Here is a 13248-nt window from a genome sequence, read left to right as displayed (position 1 = left end):
CGTCCAGATAGTCCTCCTCACCCTGACTCATGTCCTGTCCCCTCTGCCACCACAGCCCCTGGTTCAGACCCTCAGGCCTTGGGTCTGAGTTCCTGCCACACCCGCTGGTGCGGCCCCTCTGCCTCAGCCCCGCCGGCTCTGAGCCACCCCACTTACCCCGGTGCTCATTCATCAGGACTGATCAGGACTCCTTAATCCTTTGGTGGCAGGAACCTAACTGAAACCATCTACTAGCTGAAGAGCCCAGAAACAAGTGCCACCACTTCAGGCTCAGCTGGATCCAGGTGCTCAGATGACATCATCGGATGTCTCTCTGGTCCCTTAGCTCTGCTGTCCTCTGCCTGGTTTAATTCTCAGACATCCTCTTCCCCTGCAGTGTCAGCTCCGGGCTCACATCTCATCATTTAGCAATCACAAAAGAAGGTGACGCCAGCTCCAGCCCCAGTCCCGGGCCGTATCCCTGAAACACTTTCTAAGACCCCTATGGACCTGGTGCACGTGCCCACCATCCCTGAACCCGGGCGTACAGGTGGGGTCACTGTGCCTCAGGAGCAGGACAGTGGTGCCCAGGAGCACAGAGCACTCCCGCTAGGGGAGGAGAGACTGAAGGCTCACGGCAGAAAGGACTGGTGCCCACCGCTGGCCAGCCTCCTCGAAGCATCCCAGTCCCCCCACCCAGGAACCGAGCGCTCTGGCTCCTGGGCTCCTACGTTCCCAGGTCCACCTCCACTGCTCGTCAGGCCTGGGGGTCAAGCCCCCAGTGATGGTACCTGTTTCCTAAACTCCCTCCTGGTTCCCCCGGCCTCCTGTGAACACAGTATGTTCAACCCCACTCCACGCCTTTGCCACAGCCGGATCCTCCAGCACAGATCGCGCTCACTTTCAAGCCCAGTCTGAGCCCCGTGCTGTCTGTGAATGACTCCGTGAACACTTCTCTCTCAGCTCCCGTTGTCTTGTCATCAGCCCCAAACAGTTTAGTACCTGACAGAGTTTAAGGCTGTGCTGGGGCAGACGCCAGGGCCCCCGCCTTGACGGAGCTGGTGGTTCCGAGGAGGGGGTGGCAGTAATGGTCAATGAGCAGCAAGCTCACTCTTCCCGGGGGAATTTACTGCCCCGAGGGACGGGCGTCTGGATCCTCACCCACGAGAGACGAGCGTCTGGATAAACGCCTCAGGCGCCCACCCTTCAGAGGATAATTCTGGGGTGCAGAATTATCTGGGGTGCAAATGCGGTTTCTCAGAGGGTCTCTGGCAGGACTGAGCCTCAGTTGTCCTGACTAGCAACAGCCCAAGAACACACCATATGGGTTCTTCCTCTTTATCTGTCTCATTTTCTTTCTTCCTTCATTTCTGCTTTCTGAGAGCACCCTCACCACTAGCCCCAGCAAACGCCCTGCACCCAAGTCTTTGACTCAGGCTCTTCTTGGGGGGACTCAAACTAGCTCACTCCCCCATTTTACAGAAGAACCTGAGATGTAGAAAAGCCAACATTTCCCCAGGTTCCCATTGCTAGTAAGCGGGGGATCAAGGATATGGACCTAGATCTGTCTTGATTCCAAAGATTTAACTCTTAACTACTACCTCAGAGTGTAAACTGGAATGCAAGGATGCACGCGGAGGTTATAGGAAAAGTTCTGAGTCTGTTCTTGTTTATACAACAAGCAGATGGTTTGCAAACTTCAAACCTCTGAGTCACTTCTCTGGAATGAAGATATCAGGGAGCCCTTTCTAGTCTTTCCTTCGCCGTGGTCACTTGGCACCTGAAAGCGTCCACCCCGCACAGGGACTACTTGCTGGTGTCAAGGCACCCCTGCAAAGAAACCCTGAAGGGCAAGCTTGATGGGGAGGGTGAAGATTGTTTACTTTTCTTCAGAAGAGGCAATCCTGCCCTTTTCCAACTACTGTTTCAGCAACTTCCTCCCTTAATCTCAGAGTCCAGTCACCCTCCAACAGTCAGGAGATGGTCTGAGAAGCAGTGGAGGCTTCCAGGGGCTTCAGCTGAGAAAAGAACCAGGAAAGAATCTCGGGACAAACACCTGGAGCAAATGCAGCTCCCAGGTCTCACCCAGAGCTTCTTCAGGAAGAGAGGAGCAAGGTGCTCTCTCCCTCCCCGCCCCAGCCCGTCTCCTGTCCCGTCTCCAGGCACATGCACATCCCACTCCAGCTCGTCTCCCAGCATCCCGGCACAGATCAGCAGAGGTGCTGCCCTTGTAGATGCACACTCAAGAAAAGCCTTTTGTTGTTGGTGCCGTCTGATGGCTTCCAACTCTTCCTGACCTGGAAACGGGCCAGCGCGGTGGTGAGAGCACGGATCTTTACCACCAGACCACCAGGGCTACTGAGGAAAAGCTTCCAGAAGGCTTGCAAAAGCAAAGTGTCACTCTAAGAAAGGGGTCAGGCTGACGTGCTGGAGCATCCCGTCGTCAAAATTCACCACTCCCATCTGCAGGAGGTCTTCGATCACTTGATAACAGCAGTTCTCAAAGAGTGTTCCAGGAGATCTTGGGGGGTCCCCGAGATCTTTCCGGGGGTCTGCTGGGTGAAAACTACTTTCCTAATCATACTGTGATATGTGCCTTTCTACCTTCATTCTCTACAAGTGCACAGGGGGCTTTAGAGGCCATGTGACATCAATGTCACAGCAGATTCCATGCAAACACACAAAGGAGAATCCAGCCATCTCTATTAAGCCGATCATTTTAAAAATTGCAAAAATGTAAAACAATGCTACACTTCTCACTGAATTTTGTTGTCTTGGAATATATAGTTATATTTCATAAAAATATGTTATTTATGTTAACATGTAATGGATTTGTTACGGTTACTTGAATGAATTAACAAATGTATGGGGCCGGCCCCGTGGCTTAGCAGTTAAGTGCACGCGCTCCGCTGCTGGCGGCCCGGGTTCGGATCCCGGGCGCGCACCAACGCACCACTTCTCTGGCCATGCTGAGGCCACGTCCCACATACAGCAACTAGAAGGATGTGCAGCTATGACATACAACTATCTACTGGGGCTTTGGGGGAAAAAATAAATAAATAAATAAAAATTAAAAAGAAATGTATGTATTTTTTAAAATTCTTATCTTAATTTCTAATATGGAAATAGCAAAGATATGACCCACATAAAGCAAACCTTGAATAATTCGAGGGTGTTCTCAATAATGTTAAAGGGGAAAGGGGTCCTGAGCCCACAGAGTTTGAGAACTGCTGCCTTGCAGACAGTTTTCTAGCCCGACCCCCATTTTGCAGATGGGAACATGTAAGTGTCATTCAAAGTCCTATAGCCGTTTAGTGACAGAGCCACGAGCAGAACACAAGTGGAGAGAAGATGATTCAAAAGAGCAAAACGCAAGCGTTTTAGGTTGTCCCCCAGGATGCTGTTCAAGTGTGTTCTAGGAAAATATTCCTGAATTCAATTTCACAATTGAACAGCATGTTAAGAGAGAATTTCCCACAAAAAAAGGTAAAATCCTGACTCTCATGCAGGTGTGAAACGAACACATGTCCCAGGTTCTATTTAACTCGTTACTAATAAGGAAACCAGGCAGATGCTACAGCTGACTCAAAGCAGAAGTCAAAAAGCAGAGACCCATGAATCAGGAACACTGAAATGCATCTGCAATGGACGCAAAACTGTCTTCTTCCACAAAGAGCAGAGAAGCCAGTGAACCTCCACCGGACAGAACTCGGCTGTGTCCAAAGTGAGAAAGATTTCACGTCGCTGGAGTTACCTACAACTCACAGAATAATAACACAGCTCAAGGAAGGAAGGCCCAGAGCCCCCTGGAATCAGGGTCAGACCCTGTGAAGAGTGTGCTCGAGAACGCATGGCTTTCCCTTCAAGCGCAGTTTTCCCCACGACTGAGGTCCGGTTAGGTGCAGGTGCCACGCTGAGCTGGGTGAGTCAGGAAACAGGAACTGGGTGTGCGCCCTGCTCTCAGGGTTTGGCAATCCACTCCTGTTTCCACGTGCTATAGACCGAATGTTTGTCCCCCCAAATCACATATTGAAATCCTAACCCCCCATGTGATGGTATTTAAAGGGGGGGCCTCTGGGAGGTGATTAGGTCATGAGGGTGGAGCCCTTGTGGAGGGGATTAGTGCCCTTATGAGAGACCTCAGAGAGCACCCTGATCCCTTCTACCGTGGGAGGACGCAGCAAGAAGACAGCCGTCTGCGGACCAGGAAGCAGCCCCTCACCAGACACCAGATCTGCCCACACCTTGATTTTGGACTGCCCAGCCTCCAGAACTGTGAGGAATAAATGTCTGTTGTTTATAATCCCCCCAATCTGTGGTATTCAGCCCAAATGGACCACTATGTTCTGTGGTATAGCAGCCCAACTGGGCTGAGACACCATCTAGGCCGTTATATGCATATGCATAGATGAGGTATTTCTTGGGGTTCATCTCATCTTCTGGGTAACAAAAGCACCAGCTACTTAGCGCCTCCTGTGTTTCAGGTTCTCAACACCCTCCCTAAAGCCCCATCAGATAGACATGACGACCCTTCATTTTAGGGACGAGGGGAGAGGAGCTGCAGAAGTGGAGGGTCTCACTCCCTAAGGCTCTGTGTGGGATCCAACCCGGTGTATCTGGATCCACTTTCAGTCTCTCTCTGGGTCAGTGCTGATCCGGTGGAGCCTCTCGGGCACAGCGCACCTTTTGCAGTCGATAGTCACACCAGAAAGAGCGTCAATAATGTTGACCTTGAGAATCATGGGTTTTTACTAACCCCTGAACCCCGTCCAGAACTTTTACAGCTCTCTGCTCAGTGCTAGACACAGCGGACCTCAGAGGGATGCCCGGGTCCTTCCTCTCTCTTGAGCAGGAGGTGGCAGACCACAGGCCATGGGTCAAATCCGGCTGGTTTTTGCATAGCCTACGAGCAAAAAATGAGTTTTACATTTTTAAGTGGTTGAAAAAAAATCAAAAGAAGAATGATGTTTTGTGACCTGTGAAAATATTGTGAAATTCAAATTTTAGGGTTCATAAATGAAGTTTCATTAGAAGACAGCCATGCCCATTGGTTTTGTATTTTCTGTACCTGCTTTCAGGCTACAAGGGCAGATTTAAGAAGTTGCGACAGAAACTGTATGGCCCGCAAAACTGAAAATATCTATTAGTACCAGAAAGAATTGCCAACTTGTGGCATAGAGTGACTTTCCATGTGAATGTACAGAATAACTTCTCAGGAGCCCCAGAGTCAGTGGTTCTGAAGGACTTCAGCACAGCGTGACCTAAATGTGGCCAGTTTCAGAATTATTGGGGGAAATTTTGTTTTCGCAGGAGTGTTGGTAAAAAGGAAAACTCCACTAGAGGCTTAAATCCTACCTGAGGGCCACTTTGGGCAGGTTCTCTGCTGGGTTCCCGCTGTTGACTCCTGTCACTCGGCTTGCATTTACCACTAATGACGATAATTAAAATGAAGTGGGGCCTCCTGTGGGGGAATTTTCCTACCCGACAGGAGGAAGCTTCCAGATAATTCTTCTGTCTCAAGAGCGCCGTCTGCGGGCCAGCTCTCAGAAGGCACCACTTGGTCTGCTCACGTCTGCAGACGGGCTTCGCTGCAGGGAAGAAGCCAAAGGCAGACTCTGATCCAGAGACAAAGCAGGTTGTGTGTCGCCCCCGCGCCTGGTCCAGGTTTTCACAGTTCACGGGCATCAGCACCCGAAGACACAGAATTTCTTCATTGTAGAACTTGGTAGAGAACACAATTCCCCTTGAATGCAGACTAACAAGTCCCGTTAGGCAGCAGTGCTGGCTCCCAGACAACCTGTCCCTAGGACAGAGCTGAGGGTGCTGACTGTCACCACGAGGAAGTCCCATGGCGTGTCCTGCAGGGAAGGGCAGGGGCTGATCCGCCACCATCTGAGGTCTGGCTTAAGGCAGATCTTTTCATGTCGGGGAGGGAGGCCTGACTGGGGTTGGGTGAGGATTATGGTGTAACAGTGTGGGACTGTGGACATGAGTATGGCGAGTATGGCGAGCCCAGGAGTGTACACTGTCTGCTGGTGGCTTGATGAGGCTTTCCAGAAATTTCTACAATGAAACAAACATTTGCAACTTTGCCTTTCCAAAGGTCTCTGGACTACTAAACTTATGCTAGCGAAGGGGATGGACTAGACAGTAAGCTGTGGGGGTTGGGGAGAGGTGGTTGGGGTTCTCAGCTTCTTCGAGTGGTTGTCGTTGTCTGAGGCCCAGCGCAGATGGGACGTGGGCAGAGCAGTGCCCTGGTGACTTGAGACAAGATGTTGAGCCTCCCTGGGCTTCCACATTTGCTAGGGGTGAATGGAGCTGTGTTTATTTCTCTTCATGTTTGGGTGGGGACTCTGCAGCTATGAGGTAGCCTGCAAAGGAAACCAGAACATGTCACCTCTCTTTGATGTAAAAATTATTTTGAGCTGAAGGCAATTAAGAAGCAGTAAGTGCAGAAAAAGCTCCCCCTTTACTGCCTAAAGGCAGGAAATAAATTCTCTTTTTACTAGAGACAGACTCTTATCAGCCCAGAGAGGGCACCAGAGGATTCTGCACGCAAACCTTATTAAGCCAACCTTATCCTCCTAGTTAAGGAGAGAAGGACCACCTAGGCTCGGGGGACCACCCCAGGCCTGACCCTCTGTCTTGTCAGTTCTTCACAAATTTGATGTTTCTTTGTTCTGGCACTTCTTTTCTCATGAAGACACCCATGAACGTGCAAAAACCCCCAATATTGTATGCTTTTCTCTTTTGTCAGTTTAATTGTCGGACCCAGCCAGGGACCCTAAGAGGGTCGAGGAAAACTTTCCTCCCTCACACCTGCCAGGAGAAGGGCTGCTCTTGCAGGCTGCTACAGTGTCACAGGAGCGTCTGCGTTGGGCCCTGAGGGGCCGGGTGCGTGAGCGACCACCCCATCCACTGTCGTTGGGGGGGCTCTCAGAGGCCTCGTCTAAGGGGCAGAGGACGGCGCCCAGCTTGGCTGGATGTGGGAAATGTCGGGGAGGCCTGCATGGTTGACATGAGAGCTGGGATTCAAGGGGTGGTGAGAACTCACCAAACGGGAGCCTGCTGGGCCTGGAGCAGCAGAGCCCCGGTGCGTTCTGGGAATGTGCTGGTTCTGTGCAGCCGGATCCCAACGTGCTTTGGGAACAATGCAAGAAAGGAAGTTTGGGGCCGGGTGCTCCACGGCCCTGTTTGCGAAGGTTTATCCCGAGGCGGTAGGGAGCCCCTGGAAAGTTCTAGCAGCAAAGTGGCAGATGTGCTAAAGATTCGATTTGCTTTGTAGAATTCCTCTCCAGCTGCAGAGTGGCGGCCACTGCAGAAAGGAGTGACCAGCCCGGAGGCTGGGAGGCTGTTGTCACAGCAACAGACCCAGGGCCTGCACTAAGAAAGTGGCTTCCAGGATGGAGGGGGAGGATTCACCATGAGGAGTGGAATCTGTGTGCCTCAGTGACTGCTGAAGCTGGGGGTGAGGAAGACAGGTTTCCCGGCTTGGATGATACAGGGGACGTTGGTTTAATTAGCTGAGATGGGAAATGCCAGAGAACAGGTGGGTTTAATGTGGAAATATGTCACCCCCAAATATGCCCCTTTGGCGTAAGGATTATTTTGAGAAAGAGCAGACAGAGGAGAAACTCTGAAAACAGAGTAGAAGCTGCCCTTTTGTAAGGGGAATTTACATTTGTAAAGGAAATCTCCATTGTAGGGATGCCTCCCTCTCTGTATAGGAAGAGGACGAAGACTCTGACTCTGCGAAACTCTCATCCTAAGGCACCGACTTGAATCTGCATTAACAACCTCACCCTCCTGACTTTTCGTGGTCGCCTCCCCGTGACTGGCCTCCTCTGCCCTTTATTTTGTTTTTAGCTGAAAGTGGCATTTCAGCCTGAGTTCTAAGCCTCCTCTTGAAGAGTTCCTCATTTTCCCGTGTGTACACGAGGTCACGTGTTTGCTTTTCTCTTGTTAATCTGTGTTTTGTAATAGGGGCCCCAGCTGAGAATTTAGAAGGTGGAGGAAAATTTTCTATTCCTCCCTCAAAGTGTTATGTCCAGCTTTGGGCATGCTGTCTGTGACGCAGAGGATGCGGCTGGCCCAGGAATCACAGAGCTAAAGCTGCTCTGAGAGGGGGGGGTTGAACGAATGGGTTTAGGCTTCACTGAAGGTATGAAATAGCCAAAATCGTCCAAGAAGAGAGTGTCCACGGAGAACAGAGACAAGGGCCCTGGAGGAAACCATGGTCCTCACACCGCAGCGTCCAGGGCTGAGCAACTCCAGGTGCCTTCAAGTTCCACTGCCGCTCCCTGGCGGACAGGGTCCTTGCTAGAGGACCAGAGAGCGATCTTGAGCATGTGCTGACATCTGCCCTGTGGAGAGTGCCGTGGACCACAGAGAGGACTGTGCTCAGAAAAAAGAAGGAAGAGAATTCCCCACCTCGCAGGAGAGAGCGAGGGGCACAGAGAAGGTAATTAGTTTTTATGGAACAGAGGATTTGACCTATTTCTTCCTCTGAATTTAATCAACTCAATGCCTGAAAGGTTGGGAAACAATAGAGTGGGAAGGAAATTGTCCCAAATGAAGGCTACCTCTGTGGGGATCCAGCTGTGCGAGCGGCAGGAGAAGCAGGTGTGTCAATTTAAATAAAAATATTGAGCAAAACAGCAGTGTAGGTAAAACGAGAGATAGGAAAAATCAGAAAGAGGCTAATATTTAGTAAATGTGAGAATGAGAAGGAGGTGACCTGATCCCTAGACTTACCACATAGTTAGGGGTCAGGGTGGATGACCGACAGCCAGAAAGGTGTGAACACTTGCCCAGTCCAGAGGGGATGCAGCTGAACAGCCCCCGCAGGGGGCAGGGAGTCGGGCCCCTGTTTACAGACGAGGAAACTGAAGGCAAGAGCAGTTGTTTTCCGAGATCACAGTCACATCAGAGGCAAAGCCGTGCCAGGACCCCTGCACTGCAGAGCTGAGAACAGCGCGAGGTGCCCGACACTCGTGTGGGGAGCGGGACGTACCCCGTGTGCACCCTGCCGCCTTCCACCACCGGGAAGTAGAAGGACTTCTCCCCATTGTCACGGCCCTCTGCTGGGTCCTCCTTCCTCCCCTGAGGGTGCCCCAGGCTCTCTGCAGGAGCCATTGGCCCCCATATATGTATACATTCAGCTCTGCCTGTGGGTTTTTTTGATTGTGCTTGTTCAACAGATATTTCTTGAGTGTTGCTCTGTCTGGGCAGTGTGCTGGATCCTGAGGATACAAAAGCTTAACACTCAAACCCCATCCTCAGGGAGTTCACGGTCTAGTGGGGGGACGGATGAGAAATAGCGACACGGAGCAGCAGTGCAGTGAGGGGAGCTGCACACGGAGAGGGGACCCTGAATGCCCCAACATAGATGTACACATGAATTAATGCACATACATGTGTGCACACACATCATACATGTACATGAAATATATGTGATGCATGCAAATTCATATATACACACGTATGCCTATTGTGCACGTATAATAGACGAATTTAATTTTAATCTTCACAAGCCCACCAGGGAAGTACTATTATTAATCTCATTGGACAGATCAGAAAACTGAGGCATGGAAAGCTTTACTAACTTCCCCCAGGTCACAGCTAGTCAGTGGCAGAGCTGGGATCTGAACCCAGGCAGGATGATTCCAGACCTGGGCTCTTATCCACTGCACCATCCAGGACCCACGAGATGAGATGGGAAGGAGTATAGATGGCTTCAGACATGGAGGCCTTAGACACAAGCTGAAGGATGGGCCTTTATCCTGAAGGCCGCCAGCTTGAAGGGTTTTAAGCAGGGGAGAGTCGTGATTCGTTATTCAATCATCGGTCAGCATGTATTTATTAAGTGCCTTCAAGACACCGGCTCCCACACACTGGGCCCTGGATGAGCAGCGAAGAGGGTATAAACGGTCCCTGCCATCAGTGAGCTCTCTTTGGCAGTAGGAATAGTCATCAAAGGAATGATGGATCCAAACAGTTGATTAACTCCTGACCCCAGCAGTAAGTAATGGGGAGCAGAGCAGGCTCCAGGGAACGTGTGTGACCAGCACCTCGTCTGTTCTGGGAGGCCGGGCAGCCTCCCAGGGTAAGGGAGAGGCAGCCTTAGGGATGGGTCGACGTGAACCAGCAAAGGGCAGTGGAGAGGAGAAGTTGGAGGGAGTTCCGGGCAGAGACAACTGGGTAGTGTGACAGTCACAGTCAAGGAACTGGATCTGACGCTTGGAAATCAGAGATTTGGGAATAGGAATGTAGAAGGAAGGGCAAGCTCTATTCCTGGAAATGTTGCGTTGAGGTGCCACACAACTGGAAATGTCCAGTGGGCATGGGGCACAAAGACAAGGATCTGGGCTCCAGGAGGGATGCCGGGCCTGAGGGATACGTGTGAGGATCAGCAAACATACGCATGAAAACCACGGGAGTGAATGAGCCTGTCGGGGGCTGTTCGACACAGAGGGAAAAATGGCTGCAAATGGTTCCCAAGATAGACTAGGGGGCAAATACGAAACCTCCAGGGCAGAAAGGAGGGAACACCACCCATAAACCACCAGCTGTGTGTGGGACTTCCTACCTCCCACCCAAACCCCCAGGTCTTGGCTGAATCCCAAACATACAGTCTCGCATACAGGCTTTTAGATTAATTTCCATGTGAGGCTACACATGAAGATTTTACGTGTGTGTGTTAAAAGTGTAATTTGGTATACATTAAACACTTATACTCCACAATGTTTACAAGGCTTGGTGTTACTTGATTTTAAAAATTAACCTAAAACCTCAAAAACTGGAAATGGTCTGACGTCCCTCAACTTCAGGGAGGCGCTGAGCGGAGGTCAAGATCTCACAAGTGTCCCTGAATCCCTCCCCAGCGGCTGGTCCCTTCGTTGTTTCAGGGGCAGGAGAGTTCTTTTCCAAGAACAGTCTCTCAGGCTGGCTGGGCTCCCCCAGCCGCCCCGTAGTAACACACCTGGGGGATCTCCTGATTCTCGGGAGTCCCTCCCCCCACCCCCTTTTTAAGCCAGAATCAGGAATTATCAAGTCTTGGGTGAAAATGTATCAGGTCAAAGGAGACACGGACTCTGATTCCAGGGCTTTCTCATGTGCTTCTTCGATAATTATTCATCCAAATTCAGGGAAGATATTCAGACTGTCAAGTTTCATTGGGCAACAGTAAGTAAAGCTGTGGTTTTCTTGTGTTATATTTTTCTGTGATTCTCCATAATATAGACCTTAAGTATTTTTGCTTTTGTTTTTGCTTTTTTAATTGTGATATAACTGACGTATAACATTGTGTAAGTTGATGGTGCACACGTGTTGGCTTGATGCATGTATATTTTGCAGTATGATTTGTATTTTTGCTTTTTTAATTGCAATATAACTGACATAATATTGTGTGAGTTGATGGTGCACACGAGTTGGCTTGATGCCTGTATATTTTGCAGTATGATTTGCTCACACCTCTATCACGTCACACAATCATCATTTCTCTTTTGTAGTGAGAACAATTAAGATCTAGTCACTTGGCAACTTTGAAGTTTATAACACAGTATTGTTGACTATAATCACTGTGCTGTGCATTCAACCCCAGAACTTACTCCTCGAGCAGTTGCAAGTTTGAGCCTCAGACAGCATCTCCCCAGCCCCCCAACCCCAGCCCCGGCCCCTGGGAACCACCATCCTACCCTCTGTTGTTATGAGTTTGGCTGTTTCAGATTCCACATATAGGTGAGATCACGCAGCATCTGTCTTTCTCTGTCTGACTTATCTCACTTTTAGGGCTAAATCTGTGAGAACCCATGAGAATAGAACTAAGAGCCCACAGACCTGGTTTTGTTCCCTCCTCTGCCGCTGACGCTCTGTGACCAGCCTGGTGGCTTCGTTGCTCTCTTTTATTGGAGCACTTCAACTCCACAACTGTGTGCTGAAAGCTTACTACATGCGAGGCTCTGTGTCAGTACCATGGGAAAGAACGTCCTTGAGCCTGGGAGTTTGGCATCAGGTGGGGGTGCGATGACACAAGCACACAATGGTCACAGCACGATGCTGAGAGGTGGCAGTCAACATGCGTTCTCCGGGGCCACAGAGCAGGAAGGATGCCCCCAGCAGAGGGGGCCTTTGAAAGGGCCTTGAAGGATCAGGAGGTCTTTGGAAGATGAGCATGATGAGGGGTAGGGAAGGATGGGAGGGCAGGCAGCAGTGGGCACAGCATTCCTGGTGGAGGCAATAGCATAAGCAAAAGGCACAGAAGCAGAGGAGTCTGGGAATTGTTTAGGGCCATGCTTACCATTGTTATTGATCCACAGTGAGTGAAGAACAGAAACCGAAAGTAAGCATTTAAAAAACTTATGTAGTAATTTGATGGAATAATTTTATTTCTGTTCAAACTAAGAACAATAATAAATTGAGCTTTTTTTTTTTTTTTTTTTTTTGCTGAGCTAATATCTGTGCCAATTTTCCTCTACTTTATAGGTGGGATGCCACAACAGCATGGCTGGATGGGTGTGTATAGGTCCACACCGGGGATCTGAACCCACGAACCTCAGGCCACTGAAGCGGACTGCATGAACTTCACCACTACACCAGTGGGCCGGCCCTGTGTGTATCTTCTTTATTTCATTTTGCTGGTGTTATATTTTTATTGTATTTTACAAAAGTATCAGTCCGTGATAGATCGGGAAATTTTAAATTGGTCCTTCGTCACGAACAGTTGGAGAAGCGCCAGGGTTTAGGGGCTGTCCAGTCTCTGGCTTCACACAGGGTGAGATGTGGAGCAAGACCTGGAAAAGTCAGCTCAAAGTGGTAGGTTGAGGCATACTGTGGGGATTTTTCTTAAGGTGATTTGAGCCTATTTGTGGACTCAGAGAAATAGGAGGAGGATCTGAAATATGTGAAATCTTCTGAGTTATGTGTTGGATCTAATTTTTAATTTTTTTTAGTAATTAGTAGAGATCAAACAAAACACATCTGAGGGCCACACGTGGGCCTCCAGTTTGCAACCTTTGATGCAGGCAGACAGGGCTGAGTCACTGCAGAGGGTCAGTGCTGTGGTCCCATGGACCCAGAGGCCCTGGAAGTGGAGTTCCCGTCACTGAGATGGTGCAGAGCGGTGAGATGCTCCTTAGCAGCCGAGGGCAGCACAACACAGAGAGCTGGAGGCGCTGCAGCAGGCATGGGGCCGGCACACAGTGACTTGTGCACCAACAACCGTAGACTGGACAGAAACGAGAACGTCCAGGGATGCCGGGGGTCAGTGAG

This window comes from Diceros bicornis, chromosome 5, assembly GCF_020826845.1.
Source record: "Diceros bicornis minor isolate mBicDic1 chromosome 5, mDicBic1.mat.cur, whole genome shotgun sequence".
NCBI classification, from domain to species: domain Eukaryota; kingdom Metazoa; phylum Chordata; class Mammalia; order Perissodactyla; family Rhinocerotidae; genus Diceros; species Diceros bicornis.
This window is presented reverse-complemented; position numbering follows the sequence as displayed.